Source organism: Pelophylax lessonae (genome assembly GCF_965119305.1).
Source record: "Pelophylax lessonae genome assembly, chromosome: 1".
NCBI lineage: Eukaryota > Metazoa > Chordata > Amphibia > Anura > Ranidae > Pelophylax > Pelophylax lessonae.
The window spans coordinates 722,159,712-722,177,984 of record NC_138768.1 but is presented as its reverse complement, the minus strand read 5'-3'; the positions used below and the strand labels follow the sequence as shown (position 1 = coordinate 722,177,984).

General features: G+C 43.9%; 1 pseudogene across 1 annotated transcript; it reads right to left on the bottom strand.

The window, feature by feature from the left end:
• Positions 1-511: 511 nt before the first annotated feature.
• LOC309549190 lies at positions 512-15,145 on the bottom strand (annotated as a pseudogene). The gene is made up of 3 exons: positions 15,089-15,145; positions 2,201-2,397; positions 512-1,295 (listed from the first exon to the last, which is right to left on the bottom strand). The product of its transcript is annotated as an uncharacterized misc_RNA (transcript).
• Positions 15,146-18,273: the final 3,128 nt, after the last annotated feature.

The following is an 18,273-nucleotide window of genomic DNA, read 5'->3' as shown; positions in this document are numbered from 1 at the left end:
TTTGTAGAAGACACTGACCCTATAATTCAGCAGACTCTATCCCTAAAATGCCTACAACTCGCCCTGCCTAAACACTCCGACCTGTCCCTCAATTCTATCCGGACACAAATGGTTTTTTCCTGCCTATCTTTCCCTAATCAGCAGCCAGCACGTTGATGTGTGCTCTGTCCCTGAATCTAAGCAGCATAATGACGCCGCTGCGGCTGCCTCGAACTTATAAAGACTTGGTCACATGCTTCAGACGGCCAATCACAGCTACTGAGACATTTGCAGGCATGGCTGGGATGGCTTAAGGCACACCAGTTAAACGATTGTTGATTGGCTGTTGAAAGCCCGCCATGAAAAGAGCGCCAAAGCATGCAAAACCCGGAAATAAAACGACCGAACACGGATTTTTACCCGAACATACAGTAAAGTGTCCGTGTCCGTGTTCGGGTACAAAAAATCCAATTATTCGGTACGAACACGAATAATACAGTCCGTGTTCGCTCAACACTACATGTGAGTCCATTCATACATCATGACTGTGATCCACACTGAGGCTCCTCCACTTAGGATAATTCCTCAGAGATCCATATCGGCTCTCGGCATTATAAGATACATTCTTCTGTATTCGTAGTCTTCTGGCTCGAGCCTGAGTCAATGATGGAGATGACCTAGAAGGTAAAGGTACAGAAAAGTCCTTGCCAACAGTACACTGGCCTGTATGTTTGTTTAAAGCCACTGCTTTCTTACAATGGGAACCATGCACCCAATACTTGTAATCCTTTAGCTTTACAGCTGTGGGAGACACAAGAATAATCTGGAACGGTCCCTTCCACTTAGGGGATAGAGTAGTCTTAGGGGTGTGATTCTTGATGTACACCCACTCTCCAGAATTTAGTCCATGAGTCTTTTCACTTAGGTCCACTGGTTGTCCTGCTTTGGAAAAAGTATCAGAAAACACATTTGTGTTAAAGTCTTAAAGTCACTGTTTCTGATGTTACAGAAGCTGTAGGAAGTCTTTTAGGAGGGCGCCCAAACAATACATCTTCTCCTTTGGGGTAGTCCTGATAGTTGCTAGGGCTATAGGCAATGCTTCTACCCATGTGCTCTTTCCATTAGTAGTCATCTTGGCCAGATACCTCTTTAGGGTTTGATTACTGCGTTCCACCATCCCACTAACCTGTGGTCTATATGTGGTGTGTAACTGTTGTTTCAGACCTAAGATATCTATTACCTCTGCTATTAGTTTGTTATCAAAGTGTGTGTCTGAAGAGATCACAGCTCCCATACCAAACCTAGGAATCAATTCTCTAGTAAGACACTTAACTACTTAACAATATTCGCAAACTAAAAGATACTTGAATCGGCCACAAGGGGGCATATCTGAGAAGTCAATCTACACAATTTTGAAACGGCTCCTCAGTATGCGGAATGTGTTTCATAGGGGTAGGCACTGGTTTACCCATGTTATGCATTTGACATACAGTACATTCATTAACTTGTTTAGCAGCATATGTGTAAAAACCTGGTGCCCACCACTGTTTGTTCACAATCCCTCCTGTTGAGACATGGCAAGGCCCATGGCTCAAGGCCAACAATGAAGGAAAAAGAGTCGGTGGAGCAACCAGTTTATCATTCAACCTCCACAGGCCATCTGGTCCACAAACAGTTCTTTTTGTAGACCAAGTGGATCAGTGAGGTGAACTTTCCTGTAGGGCCTTGACAACCCCATGGTCCACTTGAAGATTTGTGACCAAAAATATAGGGACTACATGTGGCTGATAAGAGTAAATAGCTTCTTTAGCATATTTATCAGCCAAAACATTTCCAACCAACACACTGTCATTAAACCCGGTATGTGCTTTTACATTTAATTACTGTTACTTTAAGAGGCGATTGGACTGCAAACAACAGTCTGTCAATTAACTCTTTGTGTTGAATGGGTGTTCCTGTTGCTATCAGGTAACCCCTTTCCTGCTATAATTGTGCAAAGCTGTGCAATATACCCACAGCATACGCAGAATCACTGTAGATATTTACCGTATCTCATTCTGCTAGCTCCAATGCAACACAGAGAGCTGTAATTTCCGCAGCCTGCGCTGACTTAGAATTTAGCAGAATTTCAGTATGCAGTAGTCGGCTCTCACCGTTTACTACCACACAGGCAGCTAATGTTAACCCATCAGGTCATCTGAGGGATGAGTCATCTACCAACAAGTCTGCACATACAGGCAGACCAGCAATGGATTCATCCTGAAAATCAGATGTGGGTTTTGTTACTTCATCAATAGAGGTAGCACAATGATGTATTAGGTATTCAGAATCATCAATTTCCTCACTGTCAGCTTCTGGTAGCAAAGGAGCCAGATTCAGAGTCTGGCAGCGCTGAATTTTGAGATTGGAGGCTGATAACTAAATCAAATGATAATGTGTTATCCTTTGTACTGAGAAGTGTTTAGTATAGGCACTATTTAACATAGCCTCCAAATCATGGGGGCACATTAAATACAAAGTGTTGCCTAATACAATGTCTACAGTTTTTTTTCAACCAGTAGGGCAGCTGCCGCTACTGCTTTTAGACATCCAGGGAGCCCTCTGGCAACGCTGTCCAATGGGTAACTGTAGTACCCCACTGGGCGATGTCTGGCACAGAAGTGTTGCGTTAACACCCCATTCGCATGTCCATTTATTTCTGTGCAAAATAAATAGAAATCTTTGCTATAATCCGGCAAACCAAGACTGGGCACTGTTAGCAAAGATTGCTTGATTTGTTTAAATGCTTCCATAACTGAAGGGGTTAACTCTTCCGAAGTGAATTTATAATTGCTTTTTGTTTGTCTTTTCAACAATTCCTGTAGGGGTCCTACACTGCCCCTCTTTGGATCTCCAGTTCTCCCTTTTGGCCTGACGGGGGATAAGGGGGTTCCGTCACCTGTACTGTAGAAACCAGCATTCCCCTGGGTTTAATAACCTTTTCTCTAACCTCAGGGACTTGCATTTTCATTATTTTAGTTTTTTTCCTTTCTCTCTATTTTTTTCCTCTCTTTTTTTTATAACACTTCACAAGCTATCTGTGCTATGTCAACCAACTCAGGGACAGGTTTAATTCTCCAGCCCGCTATGCAGAGCTCCATTTTCTTTTCTAATCTCAAACAACAATCCACTTACAAAAATATTTATCACTTTAGGTTGTTTCATGTCATCTTCACTTTCAGTCGCCCAATCACTTTGCTTCTATATAGCATCTTTGAATCTATTCCAATAGTTCAACATCTCCTCACCTTCCTTCTAAACAACATCCAATAACATTCACATATCCTGTCCTTTATCAAACATACTTGTTACCCATTCCTTTAAAATTTCATTGTATCAATCTTTGTTTCATACGTATTTTGGCCATCTGCCTGTATCCTCAATATCCCTTATTCACGCGCACTTATTTACTGCAAATGTGTTCCATACATACACATATATTTTTCCTCAGGTACTGCACAATCAATCAAAATCCACATATCTATATATGTAGCTTGCTGAGTTTTCTCCATTCACATCAACCTTTTGTACCATTTCTTTTAAGACTCTTGGCAATGTTTGGGAGATCTTCTACAATTGCCCTAATGTCTTGGGGTTTCTAAGGGACATACACTTTCCCTAACCTTGCTATATACTAACCTCCATCACCCATTTTTAAGGGCATTTCTACACCAGGTCAGTTACCCGGACTGAAAAATAAGAAACGAAGATGGCTTTGTCTTCTCGTCCACTAGGACGCTAAAAAAATGCATTACTTCACTGTAAAAGTGAGTAGCATCGGATGGTATGGCCATCAGTAAAGATGGCACATCAGATACCACTTGTATGCTAAAATCAGATAAAACTATAAAACTTAAAACATTTTTTTTCCCGTGCCAAACCTACAAAAAAAACTTTCTTTTTTTTTTTTTCTCGTGTCATTTTTACAAAAACCTGACCAGAGGTTCCCCTCCTTCAATAGAGGACACCCCTAAAATACCATTCAAAAACTATTATCAGATAAAAAGTTAATCTGATTTAAAACTTTTGGCTCGGTGCCAACAGGGTCCAATGGTCACACTAATTGCGGTAACCCTTTCTGTGCAAAAATAAATTCCATATCTATAACGGGAACGAAGATATTTATTGTTGAACCCTCTCTTGGCAAGTAGACAATTTTCAAAATTTTGCAGCAGAGCTCCCTTTCATACAGGGACTTGTGAGCAAAATGTAAATTCTCATTATCTATAATTCTATATATAAAAAATTACCTCAAAGTGTCCTGCCAACTACGGCGAACTACGTTTTCCCTGCTAAAACAGTTTCTATTACTCTTAAACCATCTATTTGTTAAAGCAGCTTTTTCTGAACACATTTTATAGGGAGGGGCTTCACCTATTTTTTTTCCTTCCCGTGCTGCTAGACATTTAATTCCCCCACAATCAGACATTTTAAATAGCAAGTTAAACAAGGCATCGATTTTTAGGCATACTCAGAATAGCCCTCTGGTGGCCACCATTTAGAGGGATCCTCTTTATATGCTTTTTTGTAATTTTGCACCACTTTACATGATGTTTGAGGGCGTCTGGATCACCACTCACCATCATCTTAACGATGGGTGCACCTGGATGCAATTTAGCAACATTTAAGCCTGTTTTCTTTGCTATTTTTATTAATTTTTTTGCTTTAGTTTTTGTAAGCCCCAAGTTTTTCATAATGGGCAAAACATTCTTATCACTTAAATTTCCAATTTTATTATTTCTCTTTACCACTTTAAGAAATGACAATATTTGGAGATTCTGGGATCAAGAACTCAGTTTCTTTATCACAACAGCTGCTACCAACAGCCCGGTACTTTATCAATACAACATGTCTTTAATCTGTTCTATACTTCGTTCGAACGTCTTCTGAACGAGTGAATATAGGCTAGTCTTTCTCTGACTCCCTAATCCAAAGAACACTCAGCAGGTTATACAGACACTGGGGTTTAAGGCAATACCTGCCCTAATACCTCCACATTTGTCTTTCAACACCACACACACACAATCCAAAAAATAGTAGTATCTCTGCTGAAATCGTCCCTTATATATATATATATATATATATATATATTGTCATTTCTTGTAATAAAGAGAATCAAAAAAAATATTTTTGTTTTAGAAAATAATATTTTTCATACATAGTATTTCCTATTGGTACCATTTAATAATCTCAGTAACCATACACAGACAGAATGCAAATTAAATTCAAAGGATACGTGTTACCTTTCGTAGCCGCACTTCCCCCAACCGGCACACCACCACACATCAGAAAAAGACAGTTTTTCAATATGAGAAATAAAAATATTTTTCTCACCTGAGGCCTCTGTGCTGTCCCTCCTGTTGTGCAGTGCCAACCGGCGGTTTCGATGCGGTCAGAAAGACACGGTTCGAAGGGTCACCAAATGTTAAGTTCATGTTAAGCTTGAGCCATGAAATAATCTACGCCAATCAGGTTTGCATCTGTTCAGGTAAGCTTTACTGATATTACTTGCGCAAGGACCACATCTCATACAGAAATAGAGAATGTGATGCCATATACATTTTTGATACATCCTTTTATAGAGAGTTATCACAGTAAAACCTATGACGGGCATAGGTCCAAAAACATAGTCATACAAGATTACACAATATCTTATAAAACAGCCATAATACAGCCTTTGTTGATTATTTAGCAAAGTTCTTGGTCATCCTGCTCTAGGAGCAGGAAGGGTGTATGACAATTAAAAATGATGGATAATATGCAATTAATGGCCAGTTACTGGAACTATAATTATCTAAGCCAATATATATTTGTTTATCTGTTATTCCGGAAAGTTAGGGAAGTTCTCTTGGCAGGACATCTCATGTTATAGTTGACACATATTCATAATAAAGACAACATAATCAGACTAAAGACTGAATTTCTAAAACTATGATGTTTAAATATATTCAGGGATTAAGAGGGGACTCTAGACTGCTATACTGATACATGAATACATAATATAAAAGTCGTTAAGAGTCCTCAATATGTTTTCATCTTGACAACTGCCTTGGTGAAGCTCTTCTGTGCAGTCCTAACTAAAGTCGAGAACACCCATTTTAGAGCATACTGTATAAAGCAATGGATAAATTAAGGTAAAACATTTTCCAGAGGCTCTCTTTTTATACTTAAAGTTGCACAGACACACCAGGAGCCCCGCACAGTACATTCTATTTTTTTTTATTATTGTGTTGCATCTTCATTTTTAGTGTCAGCCCAGGATTTATATTTGTCTTAGTTTTTTGGTAAATTGGACATATAACAGTTTTCATAGACAGAGGTCCCTATCCACTGAGAGAAGGACTCTCCATGTGATACAGAAGTGTTTTGGAGGCTGTGTAGAGACACAGTTGCCACAGAGGTGCCTAGAAGTATAGGATTCTCTAAATGACACAGGAGGCACTGAGTTGCATTAGTATCAGGGATGCACAAGAGTCACTATATTTTAGGGTGTACCTGAAGTCACTAGACAACACAGGATTCTCTGTGGTGCACTTAAAGTTTCAAGGCACTCAGGGGTACAATGATGTCACTAGAAGACACAGGGTGCACTGCAGTTAGAGATGCACAGGGGCACACTGGAGTTGTCTTTTGGTTGCACTTAGAGTCAAGGGTCATACAGCAGCACACTGACGTTTTAGAGGATGCTCTTGCATGCATTTTGAGTCACAGGATGCTCAGAGGCGCATCGGGGTCACTAAAGGTACTACAGCTGAGGATGCATGGAGGAACACACTTAAGACTAGAGACAGGTGCTAAGGAGGCACAAGGGCACCAGGGAACATTAAGACTCAGGAGCCATGGAGACTACAGAAGCTGCAGGCACAAGGAAGCAGATACGTTAGTTTCAGGATGGGGATTCAGCTAGGCAGAGCTATGCATTGCTTCACAATTTAAAGTGGTCCCCAATCAGCTGAGCTGATTGACTGCAGCACAGATTAGGAGGGCTGTCTTTTGAGTGGCAACGGCACTCTGGGTGAAACCCAGTGCTGAAGCACAGGAGAGGTAGGTGTGACATTACCTACAATTTTTACAGGACCTCACCACCCATCAGGGTCCCTGTTTTTACCAGAGGATGACCTGACACATCAGATGTGGGGGCCCAGGATATTTCTTTAGAACTGAAGCCCTTCAATTCCCCTTTCAGTCAAATAGGTACTCAAGTTTTTTTTATAAGAAATCTTGGCATATATGATTTAGTGAACCTCTTATTCTAAAATGGATTAGCTGAGAGAGTAGCTGCAGACAAGGGATGAGAGAATATTTTAAGTACAGTAGCAAACCATGGATAGCATTAGGTAATCTATTAAAGTTTGTAGTAGATTGGCTAAATATTTGCAGTGATTATATTCTTGTGTTGGCAGAGTGCTGGATTTAAGAACTTGGTACCTAATAGGGTTAAAATACTTATGCAGGAATCTCAAGGGAGTAAGGTGTTGGCATAGGAAGATGTAGATGTTTGGCATTTACAAAGAAGAATGAGGACTCATTGATGCTAGTGTTAAGATGGGTACAGTGAGCAAATTCTGCCCATGGCAGGAGGGAAATCCAATCATCCTGATGGGCAGATACTGGACACAAAGATATTTTTCACGGATTGATTATTCCTTGCAGCTTGTCCATTAGACTGTGATAAGCAAAGAAAAATAACAAATTGTATATCTGTAGACTTACAGAGGCTTTACCAGAAGCAGGAGGTGAACTAGCCCCCTGTGATTAGAGACAATTTGGGTTGGCATGCCACTAAGACATATGAGGATAGGCATCAGGAGTGCTGCTGAGAGTAGTGAGGAAAGGGGTATGCCATTATTTAAAAGTGATCTACAGCTATTCAAGTAGTTGTACAGCCATCAAAAAGAGGGAGGTCAGTAATAAAGGCCATAGAGAGATGTTGCCAAGATTGTCTGAGAAAAGATAGCAGGAGGAAAGGATCTGCAGGTGCATGGGTAGAAGACCTGGTTTTGGCACAGATTTCTTACAAGGTCTGGTACATCCTTTAAGAGGTTTGACCACCAGTACAGGTGGGAAAGAAACATGAGAGTCCTTTGACCCTGCGAAGTCTGAAGAGCTTGGAGTCATGAGCCCAATGTAGGAGTTATGTTTTTATCTCCAGAGGTACAAGAGTGTTACCAGGGGGAATAGCAGATTCATTGGGCCAGGATGGGAGTGGTTGCAATAATGACCAGTATGCAAATAGTTGGAAAAATAAATTCTGGCCTAGTCGGAGCTTTGGAATCTTGGGACTCAAAGTAGCGAGAGGGTGCATCAGCTCTTGAGTTGGCGGCCCCAGCCTCAGTTTATTCACATCAATTTAGTCCTGCCTCTAGACACCAATAATTTCTTCCTTCATTGCCCTTAGCAACCACAGCTTCCAGTGACTCTTTACTACCTATAAATCAGTACCCTGCTTCCCTTGCATTTAACCCACTGAACCCGGCTCTATTGCCCTTGACAAGCCCTCAGAAAACTTCCTCTGCTACTGCTACCTTTTCTGCTCCACTTCTCAGTAGAATCACTATTTCCCCACAAGCTGCACACTCTGCTCAGAACCCTGCAACCGCTTGCTGGATTTCAGTTTCCAACCCTTTAAAGAAATGCAAGCCTTTGTCAACCCATGCAATTCTGACTCTGTCCTTTCCTTTTCAGGCAGATCCTGTGCCAGTGTTTGGCTCTGTGTCTTCTACTCTAGTCCAGCCAGATCTAATGCCTGGTATTCCAGTTCAGACTGATCCGATGCATGCCATTGCTGACTCTATGTCTGCTGCTTGGCCTGCTTATGCTGATCAGGTGCCTGATGCTCAGCCAGTGGTCTAGACACCAACTTTGAATTTGATAACTGCATTCACTATTACAAACCCACTAATAGAGATCTTCTGGGGAAGGGCAGAGTTCCATTGAACATTGTCCTTACTTAGGTGCAAAGACCAGGGAGGCTGTTAAATGCAAAGACGTTTCTATCAACCAGTCTAGTAACTCAGACATGGAATGTCTAGATGTGATGGAACTTCCTAGAATTAAGGTACCTGTGTGGGTTATGGACTTCAGGGATAAGGCTTTGGATGGCACATGAGATTTCAGTATTGAGATATGTGGAGCCTTGTAAAACTGCAAATTTCAAGTATTGCGCCTCCTAAGGGATCAGACCTGCTGGGAACCCAGCCGGTTTCCAGATCCCAGCAATGGGGCACCTAGCCAACTGTCAGACTTTGGTGGCAAGGTATGCTTCAGGTTGAAGGACACTTCTTAAGGGAGGGAACTGTCAGAAGCCAGATCACCTGCTGGTGGCACTTACCAGAGCTGAAAGGTGTAGTTCCTTTGGCCACTGAAGGGGGTGTCTCCCAGCAGCCAGCAGATCACAGTAATTTTGCTCCATCTAATGCGGACTACTGGAAAGGTATATAACCCCTCCATTGAATTTAAATGGTACGTCAGTATTTTTCCTATTTGCCATATACTTGCTTGTTGATTTTCCTAAACTCTGCTTTATCCTGTATAGTACACCTTGTATCTAGTACCCTGTATCTTGTTACCTCATCTCTGCTCCCCTTGTTCTTAGTCCCAGTCTTGGTCATGCCTTGTTTATGTCAGCTTCCCTCCATTTGTATATAGTGTATTACAGTTAGGTTGTTGGTTTAGTTTTGCTTCACTGCTACATTTATTTTTCACTTTTACTTTGCTTATAGTGTGTTGGTGTTGGATAGATGTTGTGGACCTTAATAAACTTCACTCTAATCAAATTCAGCCTTATTCCAGTTTCTTAATTACAGCTAGGCTGAAGTGGTCATCCCTGCTGCTGCTGGATACCTGCATTCAGTATCCCTTACAAGGTTGCTCCCATTCGCACAGAAGACACTTCAACCTTGATGGTAGTAAATTGGGAATTCTAGAAAGCACTGTATCACTTTAAGACTGCTGGCTTGGGTCCAGTTAGAAATAGCAGAAGTTTTGTCATGGTTCATCAAAAGGCCAATTTTGGAGACAATATAGCCAAGGAAGAGGAGACATTTTTGGCTTTAGTATAGAGTCTATTTTCATTAAGGCACTGTAAGATGGAGTAGATACAATGTCAGTATAGGCAGGTCCAGGCAAAAAACTTATATTTTATTTAGGTAGATGACAACACACTGGTAGAGTGGGTCTTAAAAGATTTCTTGAAGACTGCAGGAGTAATAAATGTAGTCTTATATTTGTCTCATTTGATGCAAATTAGGTTGTATGTGCCTTTCTGATCTAGTTTAGTAAATACTTAGACTTCACAGAGACAATAAAATAGCTCCTTAGTAGGGGCCAGGGGGTAGTGAATCTTGACAGGGAGGGCATTTAGTCTTCAGATGACATAGGCGTAGGATGCTGTTGGATGCCCTTAGAGGCATGAAGCATGCGGGGGCACACTGGAGACACAAGATGATATTGGATGCTTTGAGATCCACCTGGAGTCAAGGGGCACACTGGGGTTCCTAGAGGCAATGCAGACACAGACAGTTGGGGAGGCACTGAGGAACACACTGAGGGCTGAAAGATTTCAAGGAGGAGGCACAGGGACACTGAGGAACACTAGTACTCAGGAGGCACAGGGGAGACTGAATCTGCAGGCACAAGGAAACATGTCACATACTAGCAGAAGGGGATTAACCAAAGTGTAGCAACTCCTTGCTCAAATGCTGATCTACAGGTCACTTCACAATTCAAAGTGGCATTAACCCTGACTGGCCGCAGCACTGACCAGGAGAGCTGTAAGAACAAACAATTGTTTGTATATATATTACAATTCATAAAAGGGAAAATGTGACAGACTATTTGGAGAATGGAGACTGTCCTGCTACAAAATATTGCATTCCGCTCAATGCCTTGTGGTATTTGCAGTGGAAGTAACACTCTCCAAATATTTGGTGAGACCTTTCTTTTTTAGGAACTTCTAAGGCATTTAAATATTTGTTTGTTTTTACTTATTTCATACTACCCAAACAAGCCATTTCTTCATTCACTTGCAATCTGGACTGTTATAAATACAACTATGGCAGCAAGACACACACACATTTTTATGAAGGTATGTGGTTCCTGTAGGCTTTACTTTAAATACAGTATCTCACAAAAGTGAGTACACCCCTCACATGTTTGTAAATATTTTTTTTATTTCAATAGTTTTTTATTGAGTTTTCGTATAAGTACACGGATAAACAGTGTAAACATAGTCGAGTTTGTTCAAATTCTTAACAGTTTGTAAGGGATTACAGCAAGCATAGCAGTTTTAACACTTAACATGTAACTATATAAAGTTGAACCCGATAGGACGGGAGCAATGAAGGTCTAGGACATTGTCCAGCACCCAGAGACACCCCATCTGGGGACATACTGTGTCTGAGGATGGTGTCAACGCCTGCAACCCTCTGCTGCAGTATTTCAAGGTGTTCTCTTATAGCATAGATGAACGAGTATAACAATAAACTTTAACAGTTTCATTAACAGTACACTTTTATGGTAAACCTTGGGTCTAATAATGCTGTAGAAGCATTGCTGGGCTGGGGTATGGTGGGGGAGGGAGGGGGAGGGAGGGGGAGGGGTATTTAGATCATCTTGCACATGAGATCTGTTAGATATTACCTTGCAACAGTTAGAGGGTTAATTTGTTTGTGCAAATGCGTTTGGCACATTGATCATTTTTGTTCAGCCATGCTGACCGTGGTGGACTGTGCGTATTATCTGCAATTCAGTCTTATGGGGTATTCAAGTTACATCTAGAGTCTTATAGCCAGGACTCAGGAGGACCATTGTGAGAGAAATCGGGAGATTCTGATGTGGGCTTTCGCAATACATGTACTCCATCTGCATATGATGATTGAGTGTGATAATTAGTCTTTGTATAGTGGGAGTTTGTTTGTCCTTCCATTTCCAGGCAATGTCCTGTCTTGCCGCTATAAGGATATGAGTGATTATGGTGCGATGTTGCGGTTGCCATCCGTTGAGCCCCCCTCCCAGCAGAGCAAGCTGTGGGGTGAGCACCCCCTGTGATCCTGTTGCTGATCTGATCAATTCCTTGATATCTTGCCAATAGCCGGTCCCAGTTGGCCACAACCCCTCCAGCAAAGATTGGAAAGTTGGGGATACATACGTGTCAGTTTGTCTGTTTGTAAATATTTTATTATATATTTTCATGTGACAACTCTGAAGAAATGACACTTTGCTACAATGTAATGTAGGGAGAGTACAGCTTATATAATAATGTCAATTTTCTATCTCCTCAAAATAACTAACACACAGCCATTAATGGCTAAACCAATGGCAACAAAAGGGAATATACCCCTAGGGGAAAATGTTCAAATTGGGCCCAATTAGCCATTTTCCCTCCCCTGTGTCATGTGACTTGTTAGTGTTACAAGGTCTCAGGTGTGAATGATGAGCAGGTGTGTTAAATTTGGTTTTATCGCTCTCACTCACTCATACTGGTCACTGGAAATACAACATGGCACCTCATGGCAAAGAACTCTCTGAGGATCTGAAAAATTTGATTTTTGTCTTACCGTAAAATCCTTTTCTCTGAAGTTCATTGACGGACGCAGTCTCTTTTCTTCATAATAGTAGATTTATACTGCCCCCTACAGGAGTAAGGCACTAGGCACAAAAAAAGTTCTGGCTATGCCTATGGGCAGTCCCAGGGGGTATACCCTTTCTCCCTAGGATGTCAGTTTTGTATCAAAGAAGTGTCAGAGAAAACAATACCAACCCAACTCAAAATAGGGGGGTGGGTACTGCATCCGTCAATGAACTTTAAAGAAAAGGATTTTACGGTAAGACAAAAATCCAATTTTCTCTATCGTTCATTGACAAATGCAGTCTCTGTTCTTCATAACAGTAGGGACGTCCCAAAGCAGTGCCATAAAACATGAGGGGTGGGAACAGCAGAAAACAATTCCCCATGGCTGAACCACAGCCAACCAGGCAACATAGGACTCATCAGAACAACAAGATGAGACCCACCTGAAAAAACCTTAAAACACCCTCAAGGGAGACTAAGAACCCCCTTAAACAGCAACCTGCAAAATGTTGCGGCCACATCCAAAGTATGCAGAGCAAATTCTTTAGGATGATTAGGCTTAGGACACAAGGAAGGCAACACAATGTCCCCATTTAAGTGGAAACTGGAGACCACCTTCAGAAGGAAGGACGGATCCGGACGAAGCACCACTTTATCCCTGTGAACCAACAGATAGGGAGAACGACAGGACAACGCCGCCAGTTCCGACACCCTGCATGCAGAATTAATAGCCACTAAAAAAGTCAGCTTCTGGGATAAGGTAAGCAGGGAAACTATTTTTTTTTCTGGTTTCTGGAGAACCGACAGCACCAAATTAAGATCCCAAGGTGGCAATGGAGGTCGCACCCCCTGTGATCCTGTTGCTGATCTAATCAATTCCTTGATATCTTGCCAATAGCCGGTCCCAGTTGGCCACAACCCCTCCAGCAAAGATTGGAAAGTTGGGGATACATACGTGTCAGTTTGTCTGTTTGTAAATATTTTATTATATATTTTCATGTGACAACTCTGAAGAAATGACACACCAGGGAGTGGGTGGCTAATGGCCTCCGGAAGAGAATTGCCAAGGCAGAAATCTGACGCTTGATAGTACTCAAGGCCAATTTTTGATCAACTCCCCGTTGAAGGAAGGCCAAGATCTGAGCCACCGAGTAAGAGCGAGGAGGAGCCCCAAGAGCCTCACACCACGCAATATACGACTTCCATGTACGATGATAGATCTTTCTAGAAGTTGCTTTTCTCACTTTAAGCAGATTGGGAATTACTGAAGCAGACAATCCTCTGTCCTTCAGCACCTGGCTTTCAACAGCCAAACCATCAACCCAGCGACTGTAAAGCAGGATGGAAGATCGGCCCTTGAGACAGTAGATCCTCCCTGAGAGGAAGTCTCCAAGGAATGTCTGTGACTATCCTGACCAGGTCGGCATACTAAGCTCAGCAGGGCCAGTCCGAAGTCACAAGGATGACTGGAATCTCTTCCACCTCGATCCTACAAAGAAGTCTTGGCAGCAACTTGAGAGGGGAAAAAGCATACATCAGCTGATACTGACCCCACAGAGACACCATCACAGCTGTGGCATCTGTCAGAGGGTCCTAAGTGTGGGCCACAAACCTCTGCGCTTTCCTATTGATCCGAGACGCCAACAGATCTACACCTAGAGTGCCCCAATGAAAGCACAGTTGCTGGAACTCCTCCGGATGGAGAGACCATTCCCCTGAAGCCAAGACCTGCCGACTGAGGTAAATCCACCTGCCACTCCTGGAATGTGGACGACAGAAAGAGCTGAAACAAAACGTTTTGCCAAACAAAGGATGCTCGCCACCTCTAAGACTGCCAGGACACCCCTTGGTGATTGACATAAGCCACAGCCATGGCATTGTCCGATTGAATGCACACTGGACAGCTCCGAAGGTACTCCATCCAGTGAACTAGTCAAAGCCTGATCACTCTCAGCTCCAGAACATTGAAAGGTAGCCGGGATTCCTACAGAGACCAGACCCCTTGAGCAGAAAGCTAGCCTAGAACACCTCCCCACCCAGACAGACTGGCATCCATGGTGATCACTGTCCAATATATGGGGAGGAAGGAATTTCTTTGTTTGGGGACCAAAGCCACCATATCAGGGACCCCCTGGTCACCTGGCTCAGCTGGATCTGATTGTCCAGGGAATTTGGATCTTTGTTCCTTTTGAGAAGGATTTCCTTTGGAGTATTCTCATGTGGAATTGAGCAAAAAGTACCGCTTCGAAGGACGACACCATCAGTCCCAGAACTCTCATACAAGTCCAAAGGGACGACCATTTGCTGGACAGCAATAGCTGAATTGCAATCTGGAGCTTTTGAAATTTTTCCTGGAGGAAGAAACACCCTGGCTGAGGACCAACCCAAAGTCAGGCCCAGATAGTCCAGTCTCATTGAAGAAACCTGGAACGACTTCTGGAGGTTCACAATCCACCCAATCTCCTCAAGAGTTCTCATGGTGATCCCTAAGTTAGTTACCAGTGCCGTGGGAGACTTGGCACAGAGAAGCAGATCATCCAGGTAACCCATGACCATGCTGGCTTAATAAAGCCAGAACCGGAGCCAACACCTTTGTGAAGACCCGAGGGGCAGAGGCGAGACCAAAGGGTAACGCCACAAACTGATAGTGATTCTCTCCCACAGCAAAACTCAGAAACATTTGATGTCCTGCACATATTGGGATGTAAATGTAGGCTTTCTTTGATGTCTATGGCAGTCATGAAATCCCCCTGGTGTAGGGAAGCCACCACCGTGCGAACAGATTCCATCCTGAATTTTTGAACTCGCACAAAGCAATTCAGTGCTTTTAGGTCCAGAATTGGACGCACCTTGCTCTCCTTCCTGGGGACAGTAAACAGATTTGAGTAAAAGCCCTGAAAACGTTCCAAATTTGGAACCAAAACTATTACTCCTTGTTGTAACAGGTCCTGCACCGCCCCAAAGAGAGCTTGTAAGTGATCCGGGGACAGTCGAACATTGGAAGGGAAAAACCTTACCAGAGGGATAGATCGAAACTCGATCTTGTAACCAGACTATATGACCTCGTGGACCCACTTGTCTTGTAGCTGGGATAGCCACTGGTCCGGAAACTGGCAAAGACATCCCCCCTCCCCAGATATGGGTGAGGGTGCACCTTCAAGCCGAAGGGGCCTTATCCGCAGGTCTGGAGAAACCCAACTTCTGTTTTCCAGACCAGGGTCACTTGGAGCCACCTGGGGAGGCCTTGAAGTATTTGATCCTTTATCACTCGCCCCTGGTGAATGAAAAAACATCTTGTGTGCTGAAAAGGAGGGACCTTGTCTATGATGAGGGTCCTTACCCTTGTTAGCCTGTGAGAGAAAAGTACTTTTACCCCCTGTAAGACCTTTGATAATGTCATCAGGGGTAGCCCCAAACAGGCGATCACTCTGAAAAGATAGATCAGTCAAAGCCTTCTTAGAAGTCTGATCCACAGACCAGCATTTTATCCAAAGTATATGCCAGAGGGCATACTACTGGCAAAACTGACAATTGGGCCAATAGTGGAGCCACATCCAGCAAGGCGTCGCAAACAAAGTGCAGCCCCTGAATCAACTGGTCCGTCACCTCCTCAAAGGCAGAGGGAAGTTTTACCCTCCAGGTTATGGCATAGTAACTTAGCCCATTCAGTCAAAGTTTGTGACACAAGGGCAATAGTAAACACAGGTCTGAGTTCAGACCCAGCCAGGGATTACATATTGTGGGCCACAGACTCCGCCTTTCTATCTGCCAGATCCTTAAAGGACGAGGAATCCTCCACTGGGATCATGGTAGCTTTATTCAGTCTGGAGACTGGAGGGTCCACCGTAGGTGGCACAGTCCACTTTTTAATAAGGGATTCCTCAAAGGGGTAGCGCCTAGCAATCCGCTTAGGCACCCCCAGGGGGACGCTTTGGGCGGTCCCACTCTTTTTTGACATGTTGTCAAAATACGCGGGAAGGGGGAAAACCTTAGCCGCTCTGGATGGCTTGTGAGTGCCCAATGTAACCTGTGCCTCAGTCGCAGTCGCAGCTGCATCCTCCATTTTTAAGGGTCTCACACACAGATACAACCAGTGCGTCTACCAGCGCATTTTCTTGCGCAGTAGCAGAGGAAGAGGTGTCATCCTCACTATTAGAGGAGACAGGGCACGAGAAGGTAGACCCGGAAAGAAGACCACGTCTGCGGTGGCTGAATCTAATTCAGAATCTGACACATCAGATGAGGCAGGGGTAGGTTGGGGGCGTTTTTTGGCACCTTGCCCTTTACAGGCCACCTCCACCCGGGACACAAAGGATTCCAAGACTGCCGACAGTGCATCTATGAATAGCTGGGATCCGGAGGGGGTTAGATGGGGAAGAATGTTCCGCAGGGTCCACCATGTTGCTCCAGGGAAACCCCACAGCAAAAAGTAAAAAAAAAAGGCACAGAGACCCCCAGCAGAGAGAGAGAGACCCCCCAGACTTACCACCCTTACCAAAGATGCACCAAGAAGGCCCAGAACGTCTGCACAGCACATGTCTGCAGCGATCTCGATCAGCAGAGAAAAACCTGAAATATAGGCTGGGGCTCCACCACCACAAAAAAAACGCCTCTAGGAACTCCAAGAACATGCCCGCCATTGAAAGTCAATGGCGCAAAATGGCCGCTCGGTGTACCAAGATAGACACCAATCTTCCTCAGCACGTGAACTACAAGAAAATGGTGGCCTGCATGGTCTACGGAGCTTCTAGGGGCCCTCAAGGGGACTCCCCAGCCTCCTGGACAGGATCGACAGGAAAAGGGGCCTTGAAGTGACAGGTGAAACCCCCCTCACATTATTGATTGTCCGGTCGCAAGCGGCGCACCCCCTGCCCCCACCATTGGCCTGCGCCCGGTCCAGCCCCCAGTAACTCCAATCGCCCTATAGCCCCAGTAGCAAGGAGGGGGGAGATGGGGGACAGGTAAGGGGGGGATGCGTGACAGGACAGAGGGGAACATGGGAAAGTGAGGGTCCGACTGTCTCAAGGAGGGGCCCGCGTCCACCTCAAAACCCACCAGGGGGAGAGGGGGGAACAGTTTACTTACCATACCTGGAACAGGTGGGCGCCATCTCCTGATGGAACCCCTTTCAGCTGAAGTGGGGGGGGCTGTCGGCCAATAGGAACGCTGTGACTCAGGCCTAGACCATTAACTCGCAGGGCCAGTCCCCGTCCGGTGGGATCTAGCATGGAGCTGGGGTCTGCACGTATTCGCTGGGCGGCTGGGTTGACCACTGGATCTATACAGTATATCCAGCCCGTCACCCAGATCCAGCATAGTTGCTTGAAGATCTCACAGGAAACACATCCTGTGAAATACTAGCTAGAAACAACTATCAAGAAAAAAACTTTTGCCAGGATCAGCGATCCCAGCAAGGAACTAGTTCCTCACTACTGACTCCTCCTAGGCGTATCCAGAACTTTTTTCTGCCTAGTGTCCTACTCCTGTAGGGGGCAGTATAATCCTGCTGTTATGAAGAACAGAGACTGTGTCCGTCAATGAATGATAGAGAAAGAATTGTTGCTCTACATAAAGATGGCCTAGGCTATAGGAAGATTGCCAAGACCCTGAAACTGAGCTGCAGCACAGTGGCAAGGAACATACAGTGGTTTAACAGGACAGGTTCCACTCAGAACAGGCATCGC